Source organism: Aedes albopictus, chromosome 3 (assembly GCF_035046485.1).
Source record: "Aedes albopictus strain Foshan chromosome 3, AalbF5, whole genome shotgun sequence".
In the NCBI taxonomy this organism is placed as follows: Eukaryota; Metazoa; Arthropoda; class Insecta; order Diptera; family Culicidae; genus Aedes; species Aedes albopictus.
This window is the reverse complement of record NC_085138.1, coordinates 326680942-326706895: the sequence shown is the minus strand read 5'-3', so window position 1 is coordinate 326706895 and position 25954 is coordinate 326680942. Positions and strand designations below refer to the sequence as shown.

The following is a 25954-nucleotide window of genomic DNA, read 5'->3' as shown; positions in this document are numbered from 1 at the left end:
ATGTGCCCATCATAAACAAACAATAAATCAGACTCTAGAAGTTTACTCTACGCTGACTGGAAGTCCCAAGCACGTGCTTTTTCGGCTACCGCTCTCCCGCATTGGAACGAAGGTGTTCTCCTCGGCTCAGGCTGCGAATGGAAAATCTCCGGCCCCTACTCTCAGCAATGAGCGAAATGCATTTTCCAACCTCTCTCGCCGGATGGATGGCGGGAAAAGTCAAAGGGAACGTTCAAAAATTACGTCCAACATTTGGGGGAGGGGGGGGTCTAGAAAAGTGTGACAGTACATGTATTGGGTATAGGAAAATTGTGTGACAGAGGGGGAGGGGGGGTCTAGAAATCCCGAAAAACGATGGACGTAATATTTGAATCTTCCCAAACCTGTCTGTTCTGTACCTCCTACCACATTTCCATGGGAAAATGCGAGCAACGGAACGGCTGAACTTGAACGTTCCCGGTTTGGTAGTGTCGTTGTCGTCGTCGTCCGTGTCAGTTTTACCAGTTGCTTCCGTTCATTCATGAAACTGGCCGCCACATAGTCAGTTGAATCCCGACCGGCACCGCGTCCGGTAGCACTTCTAATCGCTCCCGGTTTCATCCGATTCGGAATCTTTACCTATCTTTAGCCCTATTGTGGGTTTAAGTAGGTTTCTACTTAAAACATTAAAGTGATAGTGCCAGTGTTTGGCTAGATTTTTGGCAGATCTGGATATGGTACGATAACTCGCAAGTTAATAGCGGAGGAAATTTATCCACCCCAAGAGTGCGACGTGATGCGAATGTGAGATAAACTAAAAGTCCATGTGCATCGGGCAGAAGTTGAAGTGGTTTCATCGCTGGTTTGCAATTACCGTTTTCTATTGAATCTCGTTTGATCTGGATCTACCAAAGCGGATTTCAAGTGGTTGATGGTACCGCTCCCGGCAGTTGTAACTTGTGTGCGACGAAATCATGGAAAAGGATGTTCTACCAATCGGAAGTGACGGCAAAAAGTGTTTATCTGAGTTTACGAGAGGAGGATACACGGTATCAGCGGCTACAGATCTCGAATGGAATGGTGCAAGTGTTTCACCGTAGTTTGCTGCTTTGAAGATTGAAGTTCAGTGGAGTGAAATTGTACAACGAATAAAACCAATAAATCAGTTGTGAAGAATGAGATGAAAAGCTTATTTGATTAGTAAATCGAAGCAAATTGGCTGCTCTGTGAAGTGGATCAGTGATCGTTTTGCCTGAGTATATTTGAAAGAATTTACGAACCTGTACCAGTGTACCTGCTCCGAGAGAGTGGATTATCTGTTGGTGAAGCTTATATTTAGCATCGACAAAGGAATACCAAACCAACTTGAAGGTAATGGTTCAAACTAATTTTTGAAGAGTTCGACGTGTGAGAGGGTTTTATGAGTGCAAGCAGTGTGGAGCAACAAATAACCGACGTGTTTGATTTATAGAATAGGGAAAAGTCAAGGCTCATCATTCCAATAACTTAACGACGGAATATTGGACAAAACAGGGATTACCGTGAAATATTGAGGGAATGTTTGAATTAGTCATAAGTGTCTTAGGCATAACTACAGCCTAAGAAAACATATTTCTACAAAAATAATGAGAGAACTGACGAATGTCGTCAATATGTCAAATGATAGTTTGGCTTCCCATTTTGCAGGAAAAATGTGGACAAAGAGCCAAAACTCTTCTAAGTATTTATTACTGTGTGGCAATCCAAGGAACCCTGTTGCAGTTGTGGATGAATCATGCTTTCACTTCTCACTATTTGCATGCAACTTGGAATAATAAAAATTCTTTCAAAGATTCCTTCAGTCATTTTTCCAGGAATTCTTTTAGAAATTTTCTTGAAGATTTCTTCAAAAATTCCTAAAGTGATTTCTCCTAAAATTTGTCCAAGTATTCCAAGTCCATGGATTTCTATTAACATTTATCCATTAATTGCTTCAAAAGTTATTCCAGGTAATCGGCGTTCTTTTTCAGAAATTTAAGAAATTTCTCCAAGAACTCTTTAACGTTGGTTTTTATGGGTTCCTTCTAAAACTCCACCAGGAGACATTTAACCAATTCGGGCTAGGGATTTTTCGGCAATTTCTCCAGGAATTCTTTCGGAATTTCTACAGCGTTTTGCTTAAGCAATTCTTTCAAAGATTCTTTCAGAAATTATTCCAGTGGTTTCTTTTGTAAAATTTTCAGAGGTTTCTTCAGGTTTTTTGAGTTCACCAGAGATTTGTTCATGTATTGGGATTCCATCGAAAATTCTCGCATGAATGTGCCCAGCAATTTCTTCAAGGATACATCCAAAGAACCCTGCAGGCATATATCCAGAGATTTAATGAAATTTAAATTTTCTGAAGGAATTCCAGGACCATAATTGCCCATACAATTTCTAAAGTAGCAATTCCTAGATGCAGGCTTGTGCACAGAAGTGGCGCCAAGGGAGGGGTTTTCCCCAATTTCGGCAAAAGGCGGAGGGGCGCCTAGTGTCTGTAAGGGGGTGGAGCGTCGGTAAAGGGAGGGGGGTTAACACCCAAACACCCCCCCCCCCCCCCTTGTGCACGGGCTTGCCTGGATGAATGCTCAAGATAATACTCAGGAGAATATCTGAAGAAACACCTTAATATGTACCCCATAATTCTCCAAAAAAATACCATCACTACGTAGACTCATTTTTGCCATCTCAAACCCCCTCCCCCTCCGAAGACTTTTTTTCCAAACAAAAATTTAAAAATTTGTATGGATCGTAGAATTTGGCCAGACCCCCTCCCCCCTACGTAGACTCTGTTTATGGACAGGTCTCAAGGGAAACCCTAGTAAAAATCTGCAAATAATTTCAAGTGGAAAGTACTTCTGGAGTACATCTGAAAGAATTCGCAAAACATTTGCAATTTCTGATGGAATTGATTAGCAAAAATCCCTTGACTACCTGGAGAAACTTTCAATCACAGTAGAAATTAGAAGAATAAAATGAAGGAATAAAACATGGAAGAACTCTGGAAAGAAAAAATCCTTGAGAAGTGCTGTGGAATATATTTGGGGTAATTGCTGCAAGAGTTGTTAAGAGAATATTTGAAAAAAAAAAATCCTGTATGAAGGACAGCAAATTCAAAGCCCTGGAGAATACCTGAGGGAACTGTTGAGGAAACCCCTGGAGGAAGAAAAATCTGCTGAGAATTTTCTACAGGAATTTCCAAACAAACGCCTAAAAAATTCCTGAATAAGTTGTTTCTGCAGGAAGCTGCAGGAAGAAACGCTTTAGAAATGTATAAAAAATCAAAAAATCTTCGTAGAAACTCCTAAAATTGCATTTTTTTAAAGCAACGTTTTGTTGAATTCCTGGAGAATCCCATGAAGAAATTCCTAGCAGAATTTCTTGATAAATTTCTAGAAAATTTTGCAAAGAGATACAAAAAAATGGAAAAAATCTGACAATATTTGTGAAGAAATTTCTTGAGAAATGTTTGCACAAATACATGTATGAACAGTATTGAACACAAACATGGACTTATGTAGCAATCCTTGTAGGAGTTTCCAACACAATCCATTAAGAAATCCCAGGAGGAATTTCGGAAGGAATTTCAATCTTCAAGATAAGTCATTTGAGAATATTTTTGAGAAGCTGCTGCGGATACTCCAAGAGAAATTCCTGCAAGAAATTCTAGAGGAATCCCTGGAGAAAATTTCAAAGAATCACATAGACGGGGTTGCACTCCGAAGTGGAATCTTTAAAGGAATTCTTACTAAAACTATTCTGAGAAATCCTCCGAGAATCTTCTTTTCTGTAAACATTCCGAGAATCTTCTTTCTGATTTATACATCAATACCTCTTGATAACCACTTTAAGAACACAGAAAAAAATATTCATGTTAAATTCAGCGAGAAATCATGCACATAAAGGGAATGCTAGAGTTAGTGCACTTTTACATGACATATAATGTAAAATTACATTACCATCGTGTAAATTTCCGCCAACCATCACGTAAACCATCATGGACTCCAACCGGTTACGTGACTATTAGTGGAAATTTACACGATTGTAACGTAATTTTACATGATATCTCATGTAAATATGCACTAACTCTAGCATTCCCTTTATGTGCATGATTTCTCGCTGAATTTTACATGAATATTATTTTTTCTGTGAACATCAGTTTATGCCACAAAAGTTCAGCTTATTGGACGCAGTGGCTTAATTTTTCCAACAGGGAGGAAAAAAAAACAAAAAAAGAACATATTCCGGCTAAGTGAACTACTCTCGGAGAGGTTTTGCAATCCACATTAAGAGTAGCAATAAAACTGTTTCAAAACCTAGTTGAACAATTTTACATTCTCGAAAAGAGGTTACCGTCAAATGGGGTAACTTGCAACACTTTCCGACTTTGAAGCAATATCATTGAAAACCTAGACATTTGAAACATCCTGTGAAGCATCGTGTACGCTAATTACCCCGAGTAGAATAATATGCAGCACTTGGTTTACCAAAATACGTTGCCACCTAATCAGGAGATGCGAAATACATGCTTGTTGCAAGTTTCCTTATCTGTGGGGTAACTTGCAACATAGGACATGAAGCTAAGTTAGCTATCATTAAACAGCACCAACATTCTTGTATTTAGTCGTTTTGTAAATTTTTGATGTTATGCATGAAACATACCATGAAAAGATGTACACTAACCAATTGACATATAATTTTTCATGAAAGGATTGATAGTTATTGCAAGGGAGAGTATATCGTTTAGCAACTGGTCTCACGTCCCTCAAACACAAAATATATATGATTCTCGTGACTTAGCACTCATTACAAAATGTCAACAATGATTATTGTCATTTCTTGAAAAGGTAGAGTGAGTCATCTTCAAGCAGTTTTCAGTTTGAAGTGGTGTTTGGCAATTTCAGCTAAATTAACATGATTGAAATACACCTATTCTACTTTGTAAATGCCAAACTCGCTAATTTGGGTATTAAACTGAAATATTTTACTCCATCTAGGTTCAGAATTGATGTTGGTGGTTGCTTTACAGCGTTCATAAACAAAAATTGAACTTTTAACATGATGAAACATTATTAAAACTTCAAAATGTGGTATTTCCCAACAAACCTTCGAACGTGTAAAAAAATGTTAAAAAAGAATTGTCATTTGAAAATGAACGCGTTACGTAATCAACAAATGATCCATTTCGGTTATTTCTGCCAAATATATCGTGAAATGAAGATATATAATAGAAGGTTTCGTCAAATTCAACTGTTGCAAGTTACCCCATAGTGGTTGTCGAATATAATAATGATTTTTTTGCATTACTTAGTCGATAAGTTTATCAAACTTTTATCGTTTAGCTAAGCTTACTATTAGGTACCCTAACTGCAAGCAAGGTCATCAGACTTATCGCACTTAGCATAAGGGAGAGGTCAAGCACGATTTTCATACTTGTTTTTATGGATAAAATGAGCAATCCGTTTTAACAGTGTAGCTAAACCGTAAACAAAGAAATAAAGCTAATTTTTATACTAAATCGATCTTTGATACACATAATCTCTATAACCGAAATAGTAGGGCATACTAGTTTTCATTATTATTAGAAAATGCTTCACATTTAGTGTATGTCATCGTGTTGCAAGTTACACCGCTGTTGCAAGTAACCCCGTTTGACGGTATGATGATTGTTGTTTTTTTTAACTAAAACTATGACAGCTCAAGATGCAGAGAAGCTTCTTTGATTTCACTTAAAGTTCAGGAGGATACATCATTCTTATGTAAAAAGCGATCATTTCAAAGTAACATTTTAGTAGCTAATGTGTTCGTAGACTTATGCGCATTCAATTTTACCGTGAATATTGGGATTGTAGAAACATAAAATTAATGCGCTTCAAAAATGGTGAAAATTATCATCTTGAATGAAATAAATCAAACTGTTAATTTAGTAAAACTTTCTCGAATCACAAGAAAACTCAGCTGAGAGAGGTTATTTATATGAGCATGTTATGGAAATGGCGGCATACTATCAATTTGTTGCTTATTTGAGCAAAATTAACTATTTTCTATTCACGTCAGTTAATTATTCAATATGGCGACGACCATAACTAGCGAAAATAAAACGAAAGCAAGTTTACTTTTATGATGACCGTAATAAATCTATCAGTGTCGTAGTTTCTGCTTTTACACCAACAGATGTCGTTACTAATCGAACGGATCGCCATCTGTTGAGAGTTAGAACAGTTTTATTGTGGTAATAATGAATGCCAGAAGGTTTACATATCGGAGAGTTTTGTTTAATCTTAAAATCTGGCTTTATGGTTATCTTCAAGTATACTATAAAACATTTCATCACAGGTTTTCATAAAAGTAGTCATAAATCTGTGAATTTTATTTTTTGCTGTTATAGAACCCTAATGGAAATCAAACAAAACCAATCAGCAATGAAATTGTAACTTGGGCTTGGAGAATTTTCTAGAAATTTTAAGGTGAACTCTAGCTAAACACATAAATATAATTCCAGCAAGAATATCCTTTCCACGATAGTAACAGAAAAAATGTGAAATAGTAATGCATGGAGGGGGCTTTCCGAAAAAATAAATAATTAGGTACAATAGGGTAACTGTCGAATTTTGGAACCCTAGAGGACATTAGTTTGGATTGAAGTCGAAATTAAACGGATTTTGAGGATTTAATACATATCTATGATGTTAGTGCGATCGTGGAAGCCTTCACTGTCCGTTAAAAATACCCATAAGATCATTTCTGATTGAAAATTTAATTAGTATTACAGATTTTTAAGCATAGCTTTTACTGGCTAACATTTTAATCACTTGATTGCAAAAACTGTTTAGCAGAACTTTGTGGTTTTAATGCGCTAGAATGATAAACGGTTTTGTTTACATCGGCAAGTTTCCTCAGGACCACGTTCTATTTTCGTAAACATGTTGCGACACTGCGCTGATGACGACATTAATAAAAACAATTTCAAGACACATAATGATATTTTCTGTTAGAATATTAAAACAAGCTGCTGTTAGTGGTGGAATATAAGTGCTGCCAGTTTTATTACGTCGAGTTTAAGACACATCGATAATCAGAATTGACTAAGTTTAGCCTAAATTTAAAACATACTCATCATAACATCTTCCCTTTCTTATAAAAGCACACCCTTACTCATCAAGTACATAATCATTGAACCTCAATGGACGCCTGATTGGTCGACTTGGGCGCCCTGTTGCTACAGTCAGTCGCTCACCTGATCGTTTCAGTCGACTTGCCTCTCCAGACCGTATTGTAGATGTCCCCGGTTTGATAACACTAGTTTACAAAATTAAACGAAAGTCGTGAACTTCTGTCAACGACCAAAGTTTTTGTAGTATAATTAAGCACTGATTTCGGAACCGTGCTTCAAAAAATTTTAAGTAGAGCAGTTTTTAAGTTTAAGCTCAATATTGAGTTTTACAACCTTTAAAAATATTAAATTTATCAAAATTCAAATATCTTGCAATTTGTTCAACCAATTTCAAATCTTATTCCATAAATTAAAAGCTGAATACAATACCATTCGATCATCTGAATGCAAGTTTTGCGTCAGATTGATAAAATTCGAAAAAAATATATAAAGAAATATATTTCTTTCAATAAGAAAAAAACAATCTAAAAATTCTTTCTCAACGTTAATTTGACATTTCATATGTAGGCGAGTTACAGTAAAAAAATCAGCTCAATCAGAGCATTGATTACGGAGAATGAGATGTGTGAAGTGAGCGACGTTGCTTAAAAATAGAACAAAAGTCGATTTCAAATCATCAACCTTGTATGGAAAGTCGAGAAAAATTCCCCTCTACCGTAATTTTTTTTCTTCGCGTTTTCGAACTCAGGGCATGATTCTACACCAAAAATGATCATCAGCTTACCGAGTTCAAAAATGCTGTAAACTAGTGTTTGTAATCGGTGTTTTGAATTCAGCAGGTGTACTAGTTGCCGAAGGTCCTCTGGAAACTATCGTCACCCGTACACCTAAACCTTATTTTACGTCAACTATTGACTTAGCGAAATAAAATTATATTGCCAATATAATTATCAAAAAACACATTTTTATATTTTTGTACACTTCCTCTAATCACGGAGGTGTTTTAAAATTATAAAAATGTTGAGTTTGCTCATTGTCTTGGCAGTAGAATTTTTTGTCGCTTAGCCAAGCATGGACGTAAAAAAAGGACGAGGTGTACTGTATGTTCGCCCTCCGATGGTCGTAGACTGTTCCGTTGACACTCCACAAGACAACGAAGCGTGCGCATCTCTGACGTACTTCCGGTTCCTGCGATAGCTTGTTCCGGCTTCGTTTATCAGGTAATCTCGGTCGCTTAATACATCGTCCACTTTACCTTTCGCCCACTCCGAAGAGCTTTCTGGTCTCAGCTGCACGTACACCTCTTGACCCCTTACTAACGATGGTATATTTTGTGCCTTTCGATCGTGGTGAAACTTTGATTTCACTTTACGCAAGTCGATGTTCTCACGGATTCTATCTCCATCTATCGGCATGATCATCAGTCGTTGTATCGGAGCAGGGAACAGTCCTCTGGAGCTTCTTCCCAACAGCTTTTGTATAGGTGAGTATCCGTCTGCCTGTGGTGTATTACGCCATTCGAGAAGATCTACCAAATGTTTTTTTCCGTCCTGCAACGCTTTTTTAATTAGATTCTTCGTTATTTTGATCGATGACTCCGCCTTCTCATTCGCCTCGTGATGATAAGGTTGAATGACGAACTCCGCAGTTTCTCATGAAGATTTGCTATTCCTCACCGGTGAACTGCTTGGCGAAATCAGTGATAACTTGACGCGGAATGCCCAGTCTGCTGAAGTCCCTCTACGTGCACTCCACAATTGCACCCTTACTCTGTATGTTCAAAAAGTCAACTCAAAATAATTTGAGTAGTGGTCCACGGTTACCAGAATTGTCAGCTTCTTCCAGTTTTGCGAAATTTCTCCGATGTCCATGGATACCACTTCGTAAGGAAATTCCGGAACAACCGAACTTTGCATCGGTATACACTGTTAGAAAGGCTTGAACTTGTTGCAAACGTCGCATTTCTTCTCGAAGTTCCAGATATGGTCCGTCATGTTTGGCCAGTAGACTACTTCTCGAGCTTTTCAGAGCGTCGCCTGCACTCCCTGGCGGCTATAATGCAGCATATCCAGAACCAGTTGTCGACTTTGAGCTGGGACTATGATGAGATCACCTTTTAGTATCACGCCATTCTGCATGACGAGTTCGCGGTGGTAGGGGAAAAACGGTTTAGCACACTCCTCATCTTGGCATTTTTCCTTAGGCCACCTGTTCACGATATACTCCTTCAATGCGCAGCACTCCGCGTCTTGCCCTGTTGATCGCTGGGTGTTCAAAAGTAGATCTTCATGCAGTTCCACGACGGTTTCGAGTGCATTGATTTCCTCAATCGACTTCCAAAGATGGTCCGCTTCTCCGCAGTCTGCTCGTTGATTCGTATTTATGTTCCGAAACAGTGTGTCCGTACTTCACATTTAGGCCGTACCTTTGCAGACTGAGAAGCAAACTTTGCACCCGTTTCGGTACCTCTAAAAGCGGCTTCTTGAGGATCGCCTGCAGAGGCTGATGATGTGTTTCCACGGTGACTTGTTTGTTTCCGAACAGATATTGACCGAATCTCCTGCAGGAGAATAGAACTGCAAGGGTCTCCTTCTAGATCTGTGCGTATTTTCGTTCGGTCGCAGTGAGCGTTCTGGATGCGAACATGATTTTGTATAAGCACCGCCCCTAATGCATAGCTGCTGGCATCACACTGGATTGTTGTCTCGGTCTTCGGGTCGAAAAACTTCAGCGTGGTCAACTAGAAGATACAACCTGGAGGTGGAGGGTACTAAATGTATAGGGGTCCAAATTATATTCACAGAAAAAAATATGTAATTAAAATTCAGCGAGAAATCATGCACATAAAGGGAACGCTAGAGTTAGTGCACTTTTAAATAAGATATATTGTGAAATTACATTACCATCGTGAAAATTTCCGCCAACCATCGCGTAAACCATCATAGACTCCAACCAGTTACGTGACTATTAGCGGAAATTTACACGATGGGAACGTAATTTTACATGATAAAATTTTGCTGATTTGTTCAGTAAACTCTGCTGATCACCAGTAACGTTTTGCTGAAATTCAGCAAACTTTGCTGAAAGTACAGCAAAAAAAATTGCTGGACCCTTCAGCTCGGCAAAATTCAGCAAAATATTGCTGAAAGCGTTTGGTGTGCACAACTTTGCAAAAAGTATCAAAGTCTATCTGAATATACATATGGGAAAATATTTTGCAATCTCACTTTTTGGTGGATTGATCATTTAACAATATGCGCATTGTCTACTGTAGATACCTTTTTCAAAATAAAACAATGTGCCTTGGTGTTAACCTGTGTTAGCCTTCCCTTCTCGTGTGATAAGTAATTAGGCATGAGAATCCGTATTAAACCCTTGCGCCGTTGTCTACACTGCCAAAGGTTTTGTTTCACTTAGGATACTAATTAAGGACGAACATGATGGCGGAGACAATATATAACCCTTCAGGATGTGCGCCGTTGCAAAAAGTACAACACTACCGAAAAACCTCGCTCGTCATATACAGCGCGAGCGCGGTGCAATTTCAGGATAAAACAGACATGCGTCTTGAAAGGTTAACATTGTTCTACTGCTTTCAATCTCAGTTTTTACCGCATATTATGTACTAGAAACTTATCATTGCGTTTGCTCACTTGCTGTGGATTGATTTTGATCCACTTCAGGGGAATTTAAATACCATCTTGAAACTGAGTAGTAAAGCCACACTGGTGGCGAGACCATCGATTTATGCAAATCTGATGATGGCTGAAAGTCAGTAGGCCGAAACGTTATTAATCGTGTTTTAGTGTGTTGCAATCTCCGAACAAAATCAACAATCCCTAAATATACAGCTCAACGGTGACCAAAACCGTTAAGCATAAAGCGAAGAGTGACCAAAATACCGGCCGCTGCCCAAGTGGTTCGCTACCCTACTCTAAGTTCAATATCAATACTGTAAGAAACGCGCGGCTATTTTCGTGAGTTGGTCGGTTTTATCAGTAGGGAGATGGGGTCGCAAATATTGAATGCGGAGTCAGAAGCACGCAATAACTTTCGTGGTAAAGTCGGGTTTCACGGTTAATTAAACGATCTATGTGGTGACGCGTTTAATTTCGAACGGCAGTTACTATCGTGACTAAACAAATCATAATCGGGATGAAGACCGTGTCGTATGTTTTCATATAACTAGAGTATCATATCACCTACCAAAGGTGGCTCCATGACCCACACCTTACCCTACCCTACTAACAAATACTCCTTCCCGAGACAACTGTGGGGATGCTGTGCATTCCACGGTTTCTAGTAACAACGGTTGTCGAACTAATATGCCTTCCCTTTCCCGATGACCGTAAGGACGTGGCCGGCGCCGTTATTGACTTTAAAATATTGAACTCTCGAATTGTGCTGATTGAGAGTGTGTAGCTAGTCCCAAGCACCATTCATTGGATCTTTGTGCAACTTCGACTGTTCTGGTCAATCATGGAGTAGCAACTACGATGTGTACGGTTATCTTTGCTTTTTCTTTGCTTGAAAATGGGATCCACATGCTTAATAAGGGAACCAATACCCAATTTGTAATAGAAATGTATTCACTGTATTCTAGATGGTGAATCAAATATAGTGAACCAATTTTCATTACAAACGTTTGTGTTTGCTTTCAAAATTTCAATGATGACGTTGATATTAATGACGACTTCTTCAACATTAAGCTTTTATCAAGCGATTACATACTGTTTCCCCTTCTTGAATCCATTATCCCAGATTAGGAAGCAATATTCGGATTGGATCATCATTCATTCTTTTCACAATATCTGTCCATTTGTCGTATACATTTAGATGGCAGAGCAGACCCTACTCTACTGCTCGTGTAGTATGTCTACTACATAAAAGCGATTTCCTCCCTCCAAGCTCCAACAAGACGTCCATCGCCGCGCCGCAACTGACAATGAATGAAGTGATTTATGTACTGACGTACGACATGTGCTTCTTGTCTACTAGGTACAGTCTATATTTAGGTTGTGGTGACAGTCGAAATCATAATAAAAAGCAGCCTACAAAAAAGTATAAAAATATGCCCATCATTAGTGTATGTCTGAATGGGTCTGAATGAGCAGATTAGGAATTGAAGCGTCATTGAGAAAATTGGACTATGTACCATAGACACTCTTTGAAAAAAATATACATTTTCACATTTTCTCAAGTGAGCAGTCGCACTGAACATAGACTAAAGTGTACCTACAAGAAAGCTTGCGTGCCGTACACAGCACTAGCACGGTGTTGGGTGACCACACGATTGGTCGTGGGTGTATTTATTCTTCTCGTTGGCTTAAGTTTCTGGACCGACCGGAAAACCCGTCACCCTTAAGCTGTTAGTAAACAGGGTCAAATATGTGTCCAAAAAGAAACCAAATGCTCAAACATATTGTTTGTTTCGATCGAATTTTCATTAGTGTAAAACTGATGTTGTTTCTTGAGTTCATTCGTTGTCAAATATTTGACCCTGTGTACGTCAGGCCTTGGCATGGTCTTGCTGAATACCCGTTCGCTCACCGCATCGTCTATAAGGCACCCTGCCGTTTGTGTAATCTATTTAACAACATTTTTTATCTTCCTTAGTGTTATCTGTCATTTGTGAAAGTCATGAAAATGCAAGTAATGTCAATTGTGTGTAATAAAATCATTTTCCATTTTGTTATAAATAAGAATGCATCAGTCTAAAATGAATATCACGCAAAACAAAACAAAATTGCCGAAAAAACTGATATCTGCTGAATGGAAATAACACCTGCCACTGTTTACCGACCGAAACACATTTAGCGAAGAATTTGTAGGTATGCTAACCGCAGATTGAATGAAAGATGCTCTCACCGCATTTCATTACTCTAGAAATCACTTTCGCGTTTTCTGTAAACAGAGTGAATGGGAAGAATGTAAATCCTCAAGCTCATAACGAAATCAAACGTTTTCAATCATCTTGGTTTCTACGGAAATGAAATTTCCGCAAGGAACTTTGGTGCTACCAACAATAACGAAAAGTGTCTTCATCATGAATGTCTTCAAAACTTCCAAAAACTTTCCAATTCAACCATACCATTTTGGGAATCTCAGCTATAAAGTATGAGAAATGTGCACAATAGTTTGTTCCACATGCCACACTACTGAGGGAAGAGAGTTCCTGCTGCAGCATGCGTGGCCGCCGGCTGGTCTTTGCTCTGCCAAGCGTGGAATGATCTGAGGGGGTATCCGGTTGAACTTATTTTATGATTTGTATACACATATTTCCATGCAAAACTTTTTGAAAATATTTGTGGGTTGGTATACATCATGAGTTTAACTGCTCAGTTATAAACAGTGGGTTCGGGCTTCTACTTGATCTTCAGGAGCGAAGTGTGTGTTGTAGTACGCTGCTAGAAAAAATGTCTTATGTAAGATTTGTTGAACCTGAAATACACACCCGATTGAAAATTTGGGGCCAACCGCTCAAAAACATGTATTTTTACGCCAATCTCCGCCAATTTACGTCCAAGAACCTAGATCTCATTCAAAAGATAATAAGTTAAAGAAACTTTAAACATGATTTGGGTGAAACTTTTTAAAAAATATTTATAAAATGTTTCTTAATACAACGTTATTAAACTGCAAGCTGTATTATAAGCGAATAATGCTGAAATAAAACTATTGTTTAACTCTTGTTCGCCCAAAAATTAAAACCTATTCGACATGAACCGTTCTATTAGCAGGATCAAATGAATGTTTATTCAATAACACTAGTTTACGAAATAAAACGAATCGAAATTTTGATGCATAATTACGTGCCAAATTCGAGACAGATTCTCAACAAATTAGGTAGGACAGCATTTTATTACGTATTACCAGAAAATCGAGATATAGAGTTTTTAAAAATATGTAATTTACTAAAAAAAACAAATATTTTGCGTTGCAGTTGATTAATGTTCATTTTTTTAGCATGAATATATATCTGATTATGATATGTTTCGTTCTTTCAGATCTTATATTAATGAAGCCAATATTACCTTTTGATAGTCAGTACTTGACTTTTGCTCGAGCAAGAATAGCTCAAAAAATGCTCTAGATATCCCTTAAGAATGTATTCATTTACATGCAATTGTTAGAAAAATTCTCCAAAAATTCCCGATGCTCGCCAAGTCACGCTCCACCTGGTCCGCCCATCGTGCTCTCTGCGCTCCACGCCTTCTTGTGCCAACCGGATCCGTTGCAAACACCAGCTTTGCAGGGTTGTTGTCCGGCATTCTTGCAACATGCCCTGCCCACCGTATCCTTCCAGCTTTGGCCACCTTCTGGATGCTGGGTGCGCCGTAAAGTGCAGCGAACTCGTGGATCCGTCCTTCTCCGTCACACACCGTTCTCCTGCACACCGCCGAAGATCGTCCTTAGCACGCGTCGTTCGAAAACTCCGAGTGCTTGCAGGTCCTCCTCGAGCATGGTCCATGTCTCGTGCCCGTAGAGGACCACCGGTCTTATTAGCGTTTTGTAAATGGTGCATTTGGTGCGTGGGTGAATCTTTTTCGACCGCAGCTTCTTCTGGAGCCCGTAGTAGGCCCGACTTCCGCTGATGATGCGCCTTCGAATTTCACGGCTCACGTTGTTGTCAACCGTCAGTAAGGATCCGAGGTAGACGAATTCCTCCACCACCTCGAAAGTATCCCCGTCTATCGTAACATTACTACCCAGACGGATCCGGTCGTTTTCGGTTCCGCCTACCAGCATGTACTTTGTTTTTGAGGCATTCACCACCAGTCCGACCTTTGCTGCTTCGCGTTTCAGGGTGTACAGCTCTGCCACCGTTCCAAATATTCTGGCAATAATGTCCATGTTGTCCGCAAAGCACACAAATTGACCGGGTTTTGTGAAAATCGTTCCCCAGCTGTTGAGCCCGGCTCGTCGCATCACACCTTCCAGAGCGATGTTGAATAGTAGGCATGAGAGTTCATCACCTTGTGGCAGTCCCCGGCGAGATTCGAATGAACTGGACAGTTCACCCGAAACCCTTACGCAGTTTTGAACACCGTCCATCGTTGCCTTAATCAGTCTAGTCAGCTTCCCAGGAAAGCCGTTTTCGTCCATGATTCTCCATAGTTCTGCGCGGTCGATACTGCCGTATGCCGCTTTGAAGTCGATGAACAGGTGGTGCGTTGGGATCTGGTATTCACGGTATTTCTGGAGGATTTGCCGTACGGTGAAGATCTGGTCCGTTGTCGACCGGCCGTCGATGAAGTCGGCTTGATAACTTCCCACGAACTCATTCGTTTTAGACGACGGAAGATGATCTGGGATAGCACTTTGTAGGCAGCATTCAAAATAGTGGTCGCCCTGAAGTTCTCACATTTCAAATGGTCGCCTTTTCTGTGAATGGGGCAGCTCTGGTAGCTGGCCGACGCAGACAGGTGGCCAACTTTTTTGGGCCCATCTTGATGAGTTCCGCTGCGATACCTCTGTCTTTATCCCTGCGTTGAGCTTCTGATAGAACTTCTGTGTTTCTTGGGAACGGCACAGCAGTTCCATTTCTTCACACTCCGCTTCTTCCAGGCGGCGCTTTTTCTCCCGGATGAGGCGGGTCTGCTGTTTCCGCTTTTGTTTGTAACGTTCCACGTTCTGCCGAGTCCCTTGCTGTAGCATTACCGCCCTCGCTGCGTTCTTCTCCTCCAAAACCGTTCTGCACTCTTCGTTGAACCATTCGTTCCGTCGATTCCGTTCCACGTACCCGATGGTGCTCTCGGCTGCGTCGTTGATGGCTGCTTTCAATATACTCCAGGAGTCATCTAGAGGGGCCTCATCGAGCTCGCCCTCGTCTAGCAACGCGGCCTCGTGATTGTGGACGTATGCTGAGGCGACATCCGGTTGCTTCAGTCGCACTAGGTTGTACCGTGGCGGTCGCCGGTACCGTACATTGCACAATGGACCATGAACCAAATTTACGAGGAAAGATGCATGCAGCGCCTTAAAATGATTTTTTAGACAAATATGGACTTCTACAATGTTGTTCCTAATAATAAGGTCCTTTTTCCAATGTACATGAAAATTAGGGTGGTCCATATTTTCACAGAAATTGGAAACCAAACTTTTTTATTTGCAAGAATAGCTATATACATTCTTTGGAAAAGTTGTAGATCTATCAATTTTGAGCAAGTTTGCTGAAGACAGTTTTTATGTAGCTTTAAAATTGACCGATCTAGAGATATATTTCTAAATTGCTTAGGGTGGTTCAAGAAAAACCGGTTTTCTGGCTCAAACTTTTTCAGTTTCAATTTTTTATCAAAGTTGCCTAAGAAACACTTGTAGAGCTTTTGAAAACGCATCGTTTCGTGCGCTGAGACGATCGTTATCTCTTTTGGTTTAGAAGTTATGAATGTTTTTCTTCAAAAATCATAGTTTATTCAAAAGGCGATATTACGGGTTGGGGCAAAGATAAAAAATATCTTTTTCAAGCATTCAAAAGAAGAAATATTGCTATAAAACATATCAAAAAATTAGAGAGGTGTTATTTTTGTAACTCGAGAAAAAAATAGTAGAAAAGTGCTTATTTTTTCTAGAAAATCGTCAATATCTTTTGAACGGAATGACGTAGCAACATTCCTAGCGCACGAAAATGTGCGTTTTTGAAAGCGCACAATTTCGTGCGCTGAGAATGTTGATACGTCATTTCGTTCAAAAGATATTGACGATTTTCTAGAAAAAATAGGCACTTTTCTACTATTAGGTGTTTGTGGTTTTGTGACAAAGTGTGACGATAGGGGGTAGGGGTTTATGATATGCTACGTAGCTTTCTACTAGGCCTATTGGAAAAAAATATTTCATAATTAATAAACTTTTTACTTGCATTCAGTATTATTATCCAGTAAATAAAAAAAAATGCATGATTTTGTTTCCATTCACATTATTGTGAATAACAAATAATGGAAATAAATGCCGGCTTCATTTCGTAAGACACGCAGCTATCGGACGCAACAACTGTATCTGAGAAAGTGGTTTTGAAATCCTGCGCAAAGAATAATATATTGTATTTGCAGACAAAAATCAATTTCGCTCAAATGCTTCTCAAGACCAATAGTTTTCTGCTTGCTATAGAGGGCACTGCACGCCGCTAAGGTTACAAAGGAAATTTTTTCTAAGCTTTTGGCATTACGGCAAGATTCTAGGAGTTCCTTATATAGTTTCTACAGGACTTCCTCGAAGAATTCATCCAACAATTTCTTAAGGAACTCCTCTAGCAACTTTGTAAGGAATTTCTCATTGTGTTCTTTATAGGTTTCCCGAACAGGAGGAGGATAACATTTCCACAGGAATTCCTACTGGAAATCCCTGAAAAAAAAAAACTCCTGAAAACATTTCAAATGGATCTGGAGGAATCTCAGAAGGAATCCATGAAGGAACTTCCAGAAGAATTTCAGAAGGAACTCCTGGAACAATAATGAAAGGAAATAGAGCAATTTTAAAAGATACTTATTCCGTGAGGAGTACCTGGGGCAATTTAGAAAAAATAATTGAAAGAATCCCGTAAGGAATTTCTGAAGCAATCCCGAAAATAACTTTTGGGGAATCACAAAAGATTATCTTTATATAACTCCTGGTGAAATGTAAGAAAGAAAATCCTGGAGGAATTCCAGAAGCAACTATGGGAGGAATCCGTAAAGGGATTCCTCGCAGAATTTTAAGATATCCTGGAGGAATCCTGGATGGAGTGAATAGAGGGATGCCGGAAAAAGTTACTGAAGGAGTCCCGGGAAAAAAAGCCTGGATAAATCCTACAAGGAAGTGCTGGAGGAACTGAAAAGGGAGACAATCAAAAATGGGAATCCCAAAATAAATTTCTCTAGGAATTCCAAAAAGAACTGCTGTAAGAATTTTAGAAGAAACTCCTGCAGGGTCCTTCGAATGTCGTGGTGAATTTTATTTAAATGAAATCAGTTTGTTATTCTTAATAGGTTTATTAGTGAACAAACTAATATCTTCGGAAGAGCTTCTAGGCTAACATGGTATTGGGAGCTTCAATTTCCGGTTCTCCGACATCAAGCAGAACGATGGGTGGTTTATTGAGTCATTAGCTTTGGTGATAATCTCCACTGGTTGCACCTATGGTCTTGATGTATGTCGGCGATCTGAACCTGGCAGTCGGCAATGTTTTCTTGCTATTGTTGTTTTTTCAAAATATTTTGTTAAAGGGGGGGGGCGTCGTTTAACAAGCTACGTCATTTATAGAGGGGGGGTGTCTGAATTTATGACGAAATACTTCGAGGGGGGAGGGGGGTAATAAATATCGCTCAAAAAAAGCTACGTCATTTATGAACGCCCCCTAATCGATTTCGCTACAATATATCGTTCAAAGAATCGGAAAACTGTCTCTTTTGTTGCGAATTGCAACAGTTTGTTTCTGGATTTCACACAGAAAAGACTTATTTATAATTCCCCAGGGATTTTTCCCAGAATTTTTCTAGGGAATGCACCAGGAATTCCTCTAAGAATTCCTTCATGAATTCATCCACAAATTTTATTTTGTCAACATTCCATGGACGAAACCAGCAATATCTTTCGGAAATTATTCTTCCGAAGAGCTGGCTACGCCCTTGCCTTCATCCTGCAGGATTTGTTTTTTTTTTTTTTTTGGTGAAATTCAATACTACCACAGAAAGGGAAGAGTAAGGATAGTAACTACAGCCTTCACGGTTGATAGAGCCAGTAGCGAGCGATGAGAGAAATTGAATAGAAATTGTAATTACCAGAGGCCCTTTGGGGAACTTTTTTTCTCAACTTCTATTCATCTTCTCTCGTTGTTCGCTTGCAATTCTATCCACCGTATTATTTCCTTACTCTCCTTACTCCCTCCTCCTTTGAGCAGTATAAGATTTCACTGAAAAATAAAGCCAATCGTTCCTAATTATAATGATTCCTCTGGAAGTAGTTCAATGAAGCTGCATTTCGTTCTAATGACTGTGGACTTCTCGTGTAACACAAAACTGAGCAACATGTTCTGTCCGTATGAGAAGTTAATGTCTTTAGAAAGAAAATAAATAAGAAGGTAAAATTTAATGAAAACCAACATGGTTTGTTTATTAATTTGATGTCAATCAACATGATGGAGTTCTGTGCATTGAGAGTAGTTAAAAAAATATTTGAGTTGGTTTAATTGGAAAAACGAAAAATTGTGTTGGATGGAAAGCGATGGCAAAGCAATGTAAAACATGAAGCAGTATATGCGTTCCATATTCACTTTGTGCGTTATACATTGTACAATCGGTTGTCTTATTAGACGCTGCCACCCACTTATCCCACCGTAACTACCAAATGGTCATTCAACGAAGTTTTTGGTTTGTGACTGGGCTGAGTGCAGGAGAGCTAGGAAATTGCAGTGAGCGCTGACGATGAATAACAGACCCAACTGTATATTATTAAAAAAAAAAAAACAAAACCGTACATCAAAAACGAACGGATTCTGTGCAAGTTGGTGGTTACATGGTGAACGTGTTGAGCGAATTTCAGAAAACTTCAAAGTGCATCGTTTCATTGAATTTTTCTTTCTCTGAGCAAACCTCAACTGATGCAAGCCATAATGGAATAAAAAGTCTTTTCAAATTTCAAATAGAGCTTCTGCTGCTGTTGAAATTCGGCTCGTTTGTTGTTTCCCATGTTCGCGCTCTGGCGCTTTTCAGACAGAGCTCAGTCAGCGTACACGCAAACTGTTACTAATTGAGCCATCAGTTATTCCTGTTTCCAACGGAGAAAACACTTTTTATTTGCAGGAATTCTGTCGATTTCAGCAAATCAAGCGAGGATAGGAGAGCATGAGGTAAAACGAACATCAGGCAATTAAAATGTATGGAGAGGAGATTCCATTACATATTGCTTAAGGGGGAAATTAATTTGGATTTTCTAACACATGCTTGTAAAATTTTCTCAACATGTGTGAGTTTTCAGCTGAAGATGAAGAAATGCTCGAATTTTTACCACTATCTGATATCGAGTTATTTTAAAATTTGCTTAATCGCTGGCTCAGGACGCTTTCCTTTCCATTGAGATCAAAAAACACATCATTATCACAATATTTCACTGCAAAACTGCTATTTTATGAACTGTGCGCTATTTGATTATAATTTGTTATATGATAAAAATAATCAAATACCGGAGAAGAAGGAAATGTACCCAGGATCGCCTTAAACACTTAATTCCTTTTTTTTTATCTTAATTAACGAGATTTTTATCCCGAGACTAGTTAATCTTCAGACGGGAGCCAACGTTTTACTACATTTTGTGAGATTGTCGAGTCACGTGCTTTAAACATCACACCAGCGCCACTCCGCTTAGTTGATTATCACGATGAATCATAAATAATAATTCATAGTTTTTTTTTTATTTAATATAGTCCCTTGATTGCATTTTATACATTCCGATTTTATGGATATTTTGCCTTTTTTTATTTTTTTTTAATGTTTGACGACTAGAAATCATTACGGTGGCCCACACATATATAAAAAACAAAAATTTCGAAAAATACCAAGTCTTACCTCCTAAAAAAGTTCTTTTGGACTCCCAGAAGCTACGTTAAAAATATGCACAAAAGCAGTCAAGTCAAAGGGGCCCTCAACAGGCTTGAAGTTTGTATGGGAAAACTTGGCCAAATGCATGCAGAAACCTTAGGTTTTCAATTTTTGCCGCTAGGTGGCGCTGTAAGCGTTTAATGATTATGATCTAGATATGCATCCTAGAGAATTGGAATCTTAGAAAAAAAAATGGTTTGGTTTGGTGTGTACTACATTCCAAGAGAGCTTCCATAAATAATCCCAAAAAAGTGATGAGGTATTTAGGAAAAGTGACTTGGATTGGTCTGTACTACATTTTTACGTCTTCAGTTTTGGTCTAGACCTGATTCATATGATCTAGATTAGTTTAACGTTTCGATTTCATTCTCTAGTTTTCTGGATATGCATTATGAGGGGGCTATAATCTTCAGCACAATGCGCTGGATTGATTGGTACTACGCTTATTAGCCTTTGGTTCAGGTCTATATATGCTGTAACTCATGTTGATGAATCTACGATATTACCCGGAAACTCATTACTGGAATGCAATTTACCGCAATACCATTTACCGGAATGAACCAGTTACCGGAAAACCATTGCCCGGTCAACAACATGTACCGGATTATTTTTCTTTATTTATGAGAACATGTTTGTTTATTTTTTTATTTATCATTTTGGATTTAATTATCTTTATGTACATGAATACACTGGAACCTCTTTTTATACACATGGCTGGGACTGCATAATTTAACAATGTGCATAAATTTAAAAAGGCATAAAAAGAGGGACATTTATGCATAAATTAAGTTTGGGCTTTAATTAGAGAATCTAATTCGTGAGAACAGGTCTTGCTCCTGGACAGCTGAAGTGGGACTAAGGGGGTTTCCAGAAGCTTCCTAGAGATCCCAAAAAGGGGGTTCCAAGGGGCTTCATGGGCGTTTAAGGGGTTGTTTTGATTTTTTGGTGTTTTCATGGGATTACGGGGAATTCTGGGGTATTTCAATAGTATTAAGTGGGATTCAGGGGCGTTCCAAGGGGCTTTAGGGGCAATTCAAGGGATCGCAGGAGCCTTGCAAGAGGTTTTAGGGGCGTTTTTAGGTATTTCAGAGTCTGCTCTGAAACTTCTTGAAATGCCTCAAAAATCCCCCTTAAACCCCCGGGGACTCCATGTAACGCACCTAAGAGGCTTCGAACTCCTCCGTAAGGGGCTGCAAACCCCCCGAAAACTCCTCCGTAACGCTACCGTAACGCCCCTTGAACCCGCAAAAAAAGCTCTGAAACGTCCTGAAATGCCTTCAAAATCCCCATTAAACCCTCTCGGACGCCATGTAACGCACCTGAGAGGCTCCGAACCCCACGAAAACTCCTCGTAACGTTTTAGTAACGCCTCTGCATCCCGCCGAAAATGCTCTAAAACGTCTTGAGATACCTCCACAATCCCCCTTAAACTCCGTCGGACCCCATGTAACGCACCTGAGAAGCTCCGAACACCCCGCAAAATCCTCCGTAACGCCTTTGAATCACGCCAAAGATGGTCTGAAACATCCTGAAATGTTTCAAAAAATCCTCCTAAACCAAAAACTTCTAAAACGCCTCCGTAACACCTCTGAAACCAGCCTTAATTGCTCTGAGATTTCCTGGAATGACTACGAAACCCCCTAAAGACCTATACTCGGACCCCATGTAACGCAAATGAGACCTTCGGAAACACCTAAAAACGAAACTGTAACCTTCATTTGCTTTCCTCTGTAAACACCCCTTGGCCGCCGTTGCAAAAGTTCCCGTTATTATGAAATATTCTTATGCACAATATTTGTTGACTGCGCCACGTTGGGGTACCCGACGAGCCCCAAGAGCCCCACTACGACTACTACTACCTGCGGTACTGCTCGAACGCAATCACACCCTGGCATCCAACAGGGGAATGTCGGTCGTGCGAACAATCGTACCAAGGTCAAAGATCTACGATACTGAGAGAAAAACAATTGAAATTGACGATAAACAAAGTGTGCCGCAAATCAAAGTACCACGAATTCGATCTTTAATTTAGCTGTTCCATCGTTTTATAGTCTGTAGAATCCAGTATATTTGCTACATTGACAGCTAAATCCTACTTAACATAATTATTGAAATACGTATGAAATTGAACTATAACTAGACGTAAACTATTCTCTAATAAGTTAAAAACACTTATTGAAAAGAGTGCGGAGGCTACAATTAGTTTGCCATCTCTTCATTGATGCGGTGACGAATCACCAAAAGTGAGTATGAATGACCTTATCTGTAGGACCGCAAACTAATAATTGTCCATCTCAGGAATTTTGTAATTTCTTCCACGACTGAATTATCGGAATAAAATTCACAAAATCTATCGATTCGTCTATCGCCCAACAATTTACAAAATTCTTTTGCGGCGAATTGTATGATGTCTGGCAAGGGATCAAGAAGCGAACCAGGGAGGAACGGATCCACTGAGATGTTCACCAATCGCCAGGAAGGTGCAACTAGTGCAGCGGAATTTCCAGCGGAAACAGTAATCGTACCATCGGATGACATCGCAGCGAGTGCCTATATCAATAGTCCCATTGTCGCTAGTGCAGCAAATGTAGCAGCGGTCGCGACGAGCGAAGCAATGGGAAGGATGGACCCTGGAGTCAACGTACTGATCAACTGTCCGGCAGATTCGGTAAAGGCAGGAAATCCCCCTCCTACCTCTCAGGTAAATGTTGACGTTGCCAGTAAGCTAAATACCAAAGGTGCAGTGCCGAAGCGAGCGACTTCCACTGCTGAGCTAAAGAATAAGTCATTATCTCTGTCAAACATCCGCGAAAGAGCCATTCTTGTCAGGCGAAACCCGGTACGTCGCGCGCGTGCAAATCGGTACAAAAGTTGCGAAGTGTGTGCAAATAGTGATAACAGTAGAATGGTGCAGTGTGATGGTTGCGAGAAATGGTTTCACTTCTCCTGTGTGGAAGTTACGGAGGGCATATCTGAAATCAGTTGGATTTGCCCGTTTTGCTCAGTGGAAGATAACGAACAACATCAGCAAACCCCAGTTAACGATACCCAAACAGCGATGCATTTTAGTAATCCACCCCCAAAAGAGAACAGCGATAGAACATCTTGCGGAAAAAAGAGTAGTAAGAAGAGCGTACAACGAAGGATGGAACTGAGTCTGCAAAAACTTGAAGAACAGAAGAAGCTGGAACAAAAATTTCTGGATGAGAAGTTCAGAATCTTGGAACAGATGGAGAGTGACAGTGAATCGGAGATGGAAGATATCGAGAAGATGTCAAACGTTTCTAAGTGGATCCGTGATACGGAACGATGCGGAGCAGCCCAAGATTCTGGAGTCGTAGAAGAAAATTCGCTGGAGGAACAAGGAGCTACCTCCGGACTCGCCGAACAACTAGCATCAGTTGGCATCCGGCAAGTGAATCAGCCACCGTGTTCACAAGGGGGTCGACGTAACACACTGCCGGCTTTCGTCCCTGGCCAGCGTTCTACGCCACAACGGCAGCCAGTATCTCTTCACATGAATCCTACGTCTACACGTTTCCAGATGCCTCCGACGGCCTCACAAAGACTGCGCCACCCTGTGCCATCTTCGACATTTGGTCAAAGGCAACTCGAACCAATTTCTGCGGAGGAGTCTGTCTGCGTCCTCAACCGGAGTCAGCTAGCCGCGCGGCAAGCGGTTTCTAAAGATCTACCCGAATTCGACGGAAACCCAGAAGACTGGCCACTCTTCTTCTCGATGTACACCTCATCGACGCAGATGTGCGGCTTTTCCAATGAGGAGAACATGCTACGGCTTCGTAAATGCCTTAAAGGCAAAGCACTTGAGGCAGTGAAATGCAGGTTGCTCCATCCCTCAAACGTAAGCGGAGTACTCTCGACGCTGAAAATGCTCTACGGCAGGCCAGAAGTTATTGTTCATGCAGCAATTAGAAAAGTTCGTTCACTACCACCTCCCGAGATTGACCGTCTAGAAAGTCTCGTCAATTTCGCACTCACCGTCGAAAATCTGGTGGCGACAATAGAGGCTTGTGGAGTACAGGATTTCATGTACAATGCCTCGCTCAAGTTCGAGTTGGTCGAACGACTTCCAGCAACGCTAAGACTAGACTGGGCAAAGTACACACGAGGAAACCCTGCTCCAAATCTCGGGGATTTCAGTTCCTGGCTCTACTTCATGGCAGAGGACGCCAGCTCAGTCATGCAGACATCTACCAATGTTCCACGAGGTCGAGTCAACAAAAAAGACAATTTCATCAACGTACATTGTGAAACCAGTAATGATCGATCGGAATCCCCGGAAGCCCATACAAGCAACGTGCATATCCAGTCACAAGAACAGCCGAAGGAGTGTTTTGTGTGCAAAGGAGTGTGTCCGTCGATTACGAAGTGCAAACGGTTTGCTGAACTGAGTTACGAATCAAAGTGGGCAGTCCTGCGTGAGGCGAAACTGTGTCGTAAGTGCCTTCGAAAGCACAGCGGCACGTGTCGACAACAAAATAGATGCGGAGTCAACGGTTGCACTTTTCTGCACCACCCTATGCTACACAATGACAAAACATAAGTCTCCAGAAGCAATCCAACAGTAGAATCGGCTACCAACACCATTTGCAACGTTCATCAAGCCCAGACGAATGACGTTCTGTTCCGGATCGTCCCTGTGGTACTCTACGGTCCATCAAAGGTAGTTCAGACATACGCTTTCATCGATGATGGATCCGAACTTACGCTCATGGAAAAATCTCTAGCCCAAGAGCTCGAATTACAAGGATCCCCCAAGGCACTCTGTTTGAAATGGACTGGCGATACAATAAGAATGGAGAACGAGTCTCAAAGAGTGAAAGTGGAAATTTCACCCACTAGAAATAAGGCCCAAAAGTATAAACTGGCGGACGTTCGAACTATAGAGAAGCTTAAGCTTCGTCCACAAACATTGATAGCTTCCGAGGTTCAGAAACGGTACAACCATCTTGTTGGAGTTCCCGTCGATTCCTACACCGAAGTAAGTCCCCGCATCCTAATCGGCCTAGACAATGCGCAGCTAGGACACGCACTGAAGAGTCGAGAAGGAAAATCATCCGAACCGATAGCTGTCAAAACGCGTCTAGGGTGGATTGTGTACGGGAACTGTTCATCCAATCTTCGATCCGAAAACTACGTTAACTACCATGCTGTACAGGTGTGCGAATGCAACGAGAATACCGATGAGAATCTCCACGCAATGATGAAAAGTTATTTCACTCTCGACAGTATGGGTATAGTGAAGCCTGAA

General features: G+C 40.3%; 1 protein-coding gene across 1 annotated transcript in view; it reads left to right on the top strand.

Annotated features, from left to right (window-relative positions):
* The first annotated feature begins 485 nt into the window (after positions 1–485).
* The window catches only part of LOC109623393 (substance-K receptor), a 51978-nt gene continuing 26509 nt past the window's right edge, over positions 486–25954 (top strand). The window contains exon 1 of the mRNA XM_029865302.2: positions 486–1350. The gene's annotated coding sequence lies outside the window, so the exon portion shown is untranslated. The remainder of the gene's footprint in view (positions 1351–25954) is intronic.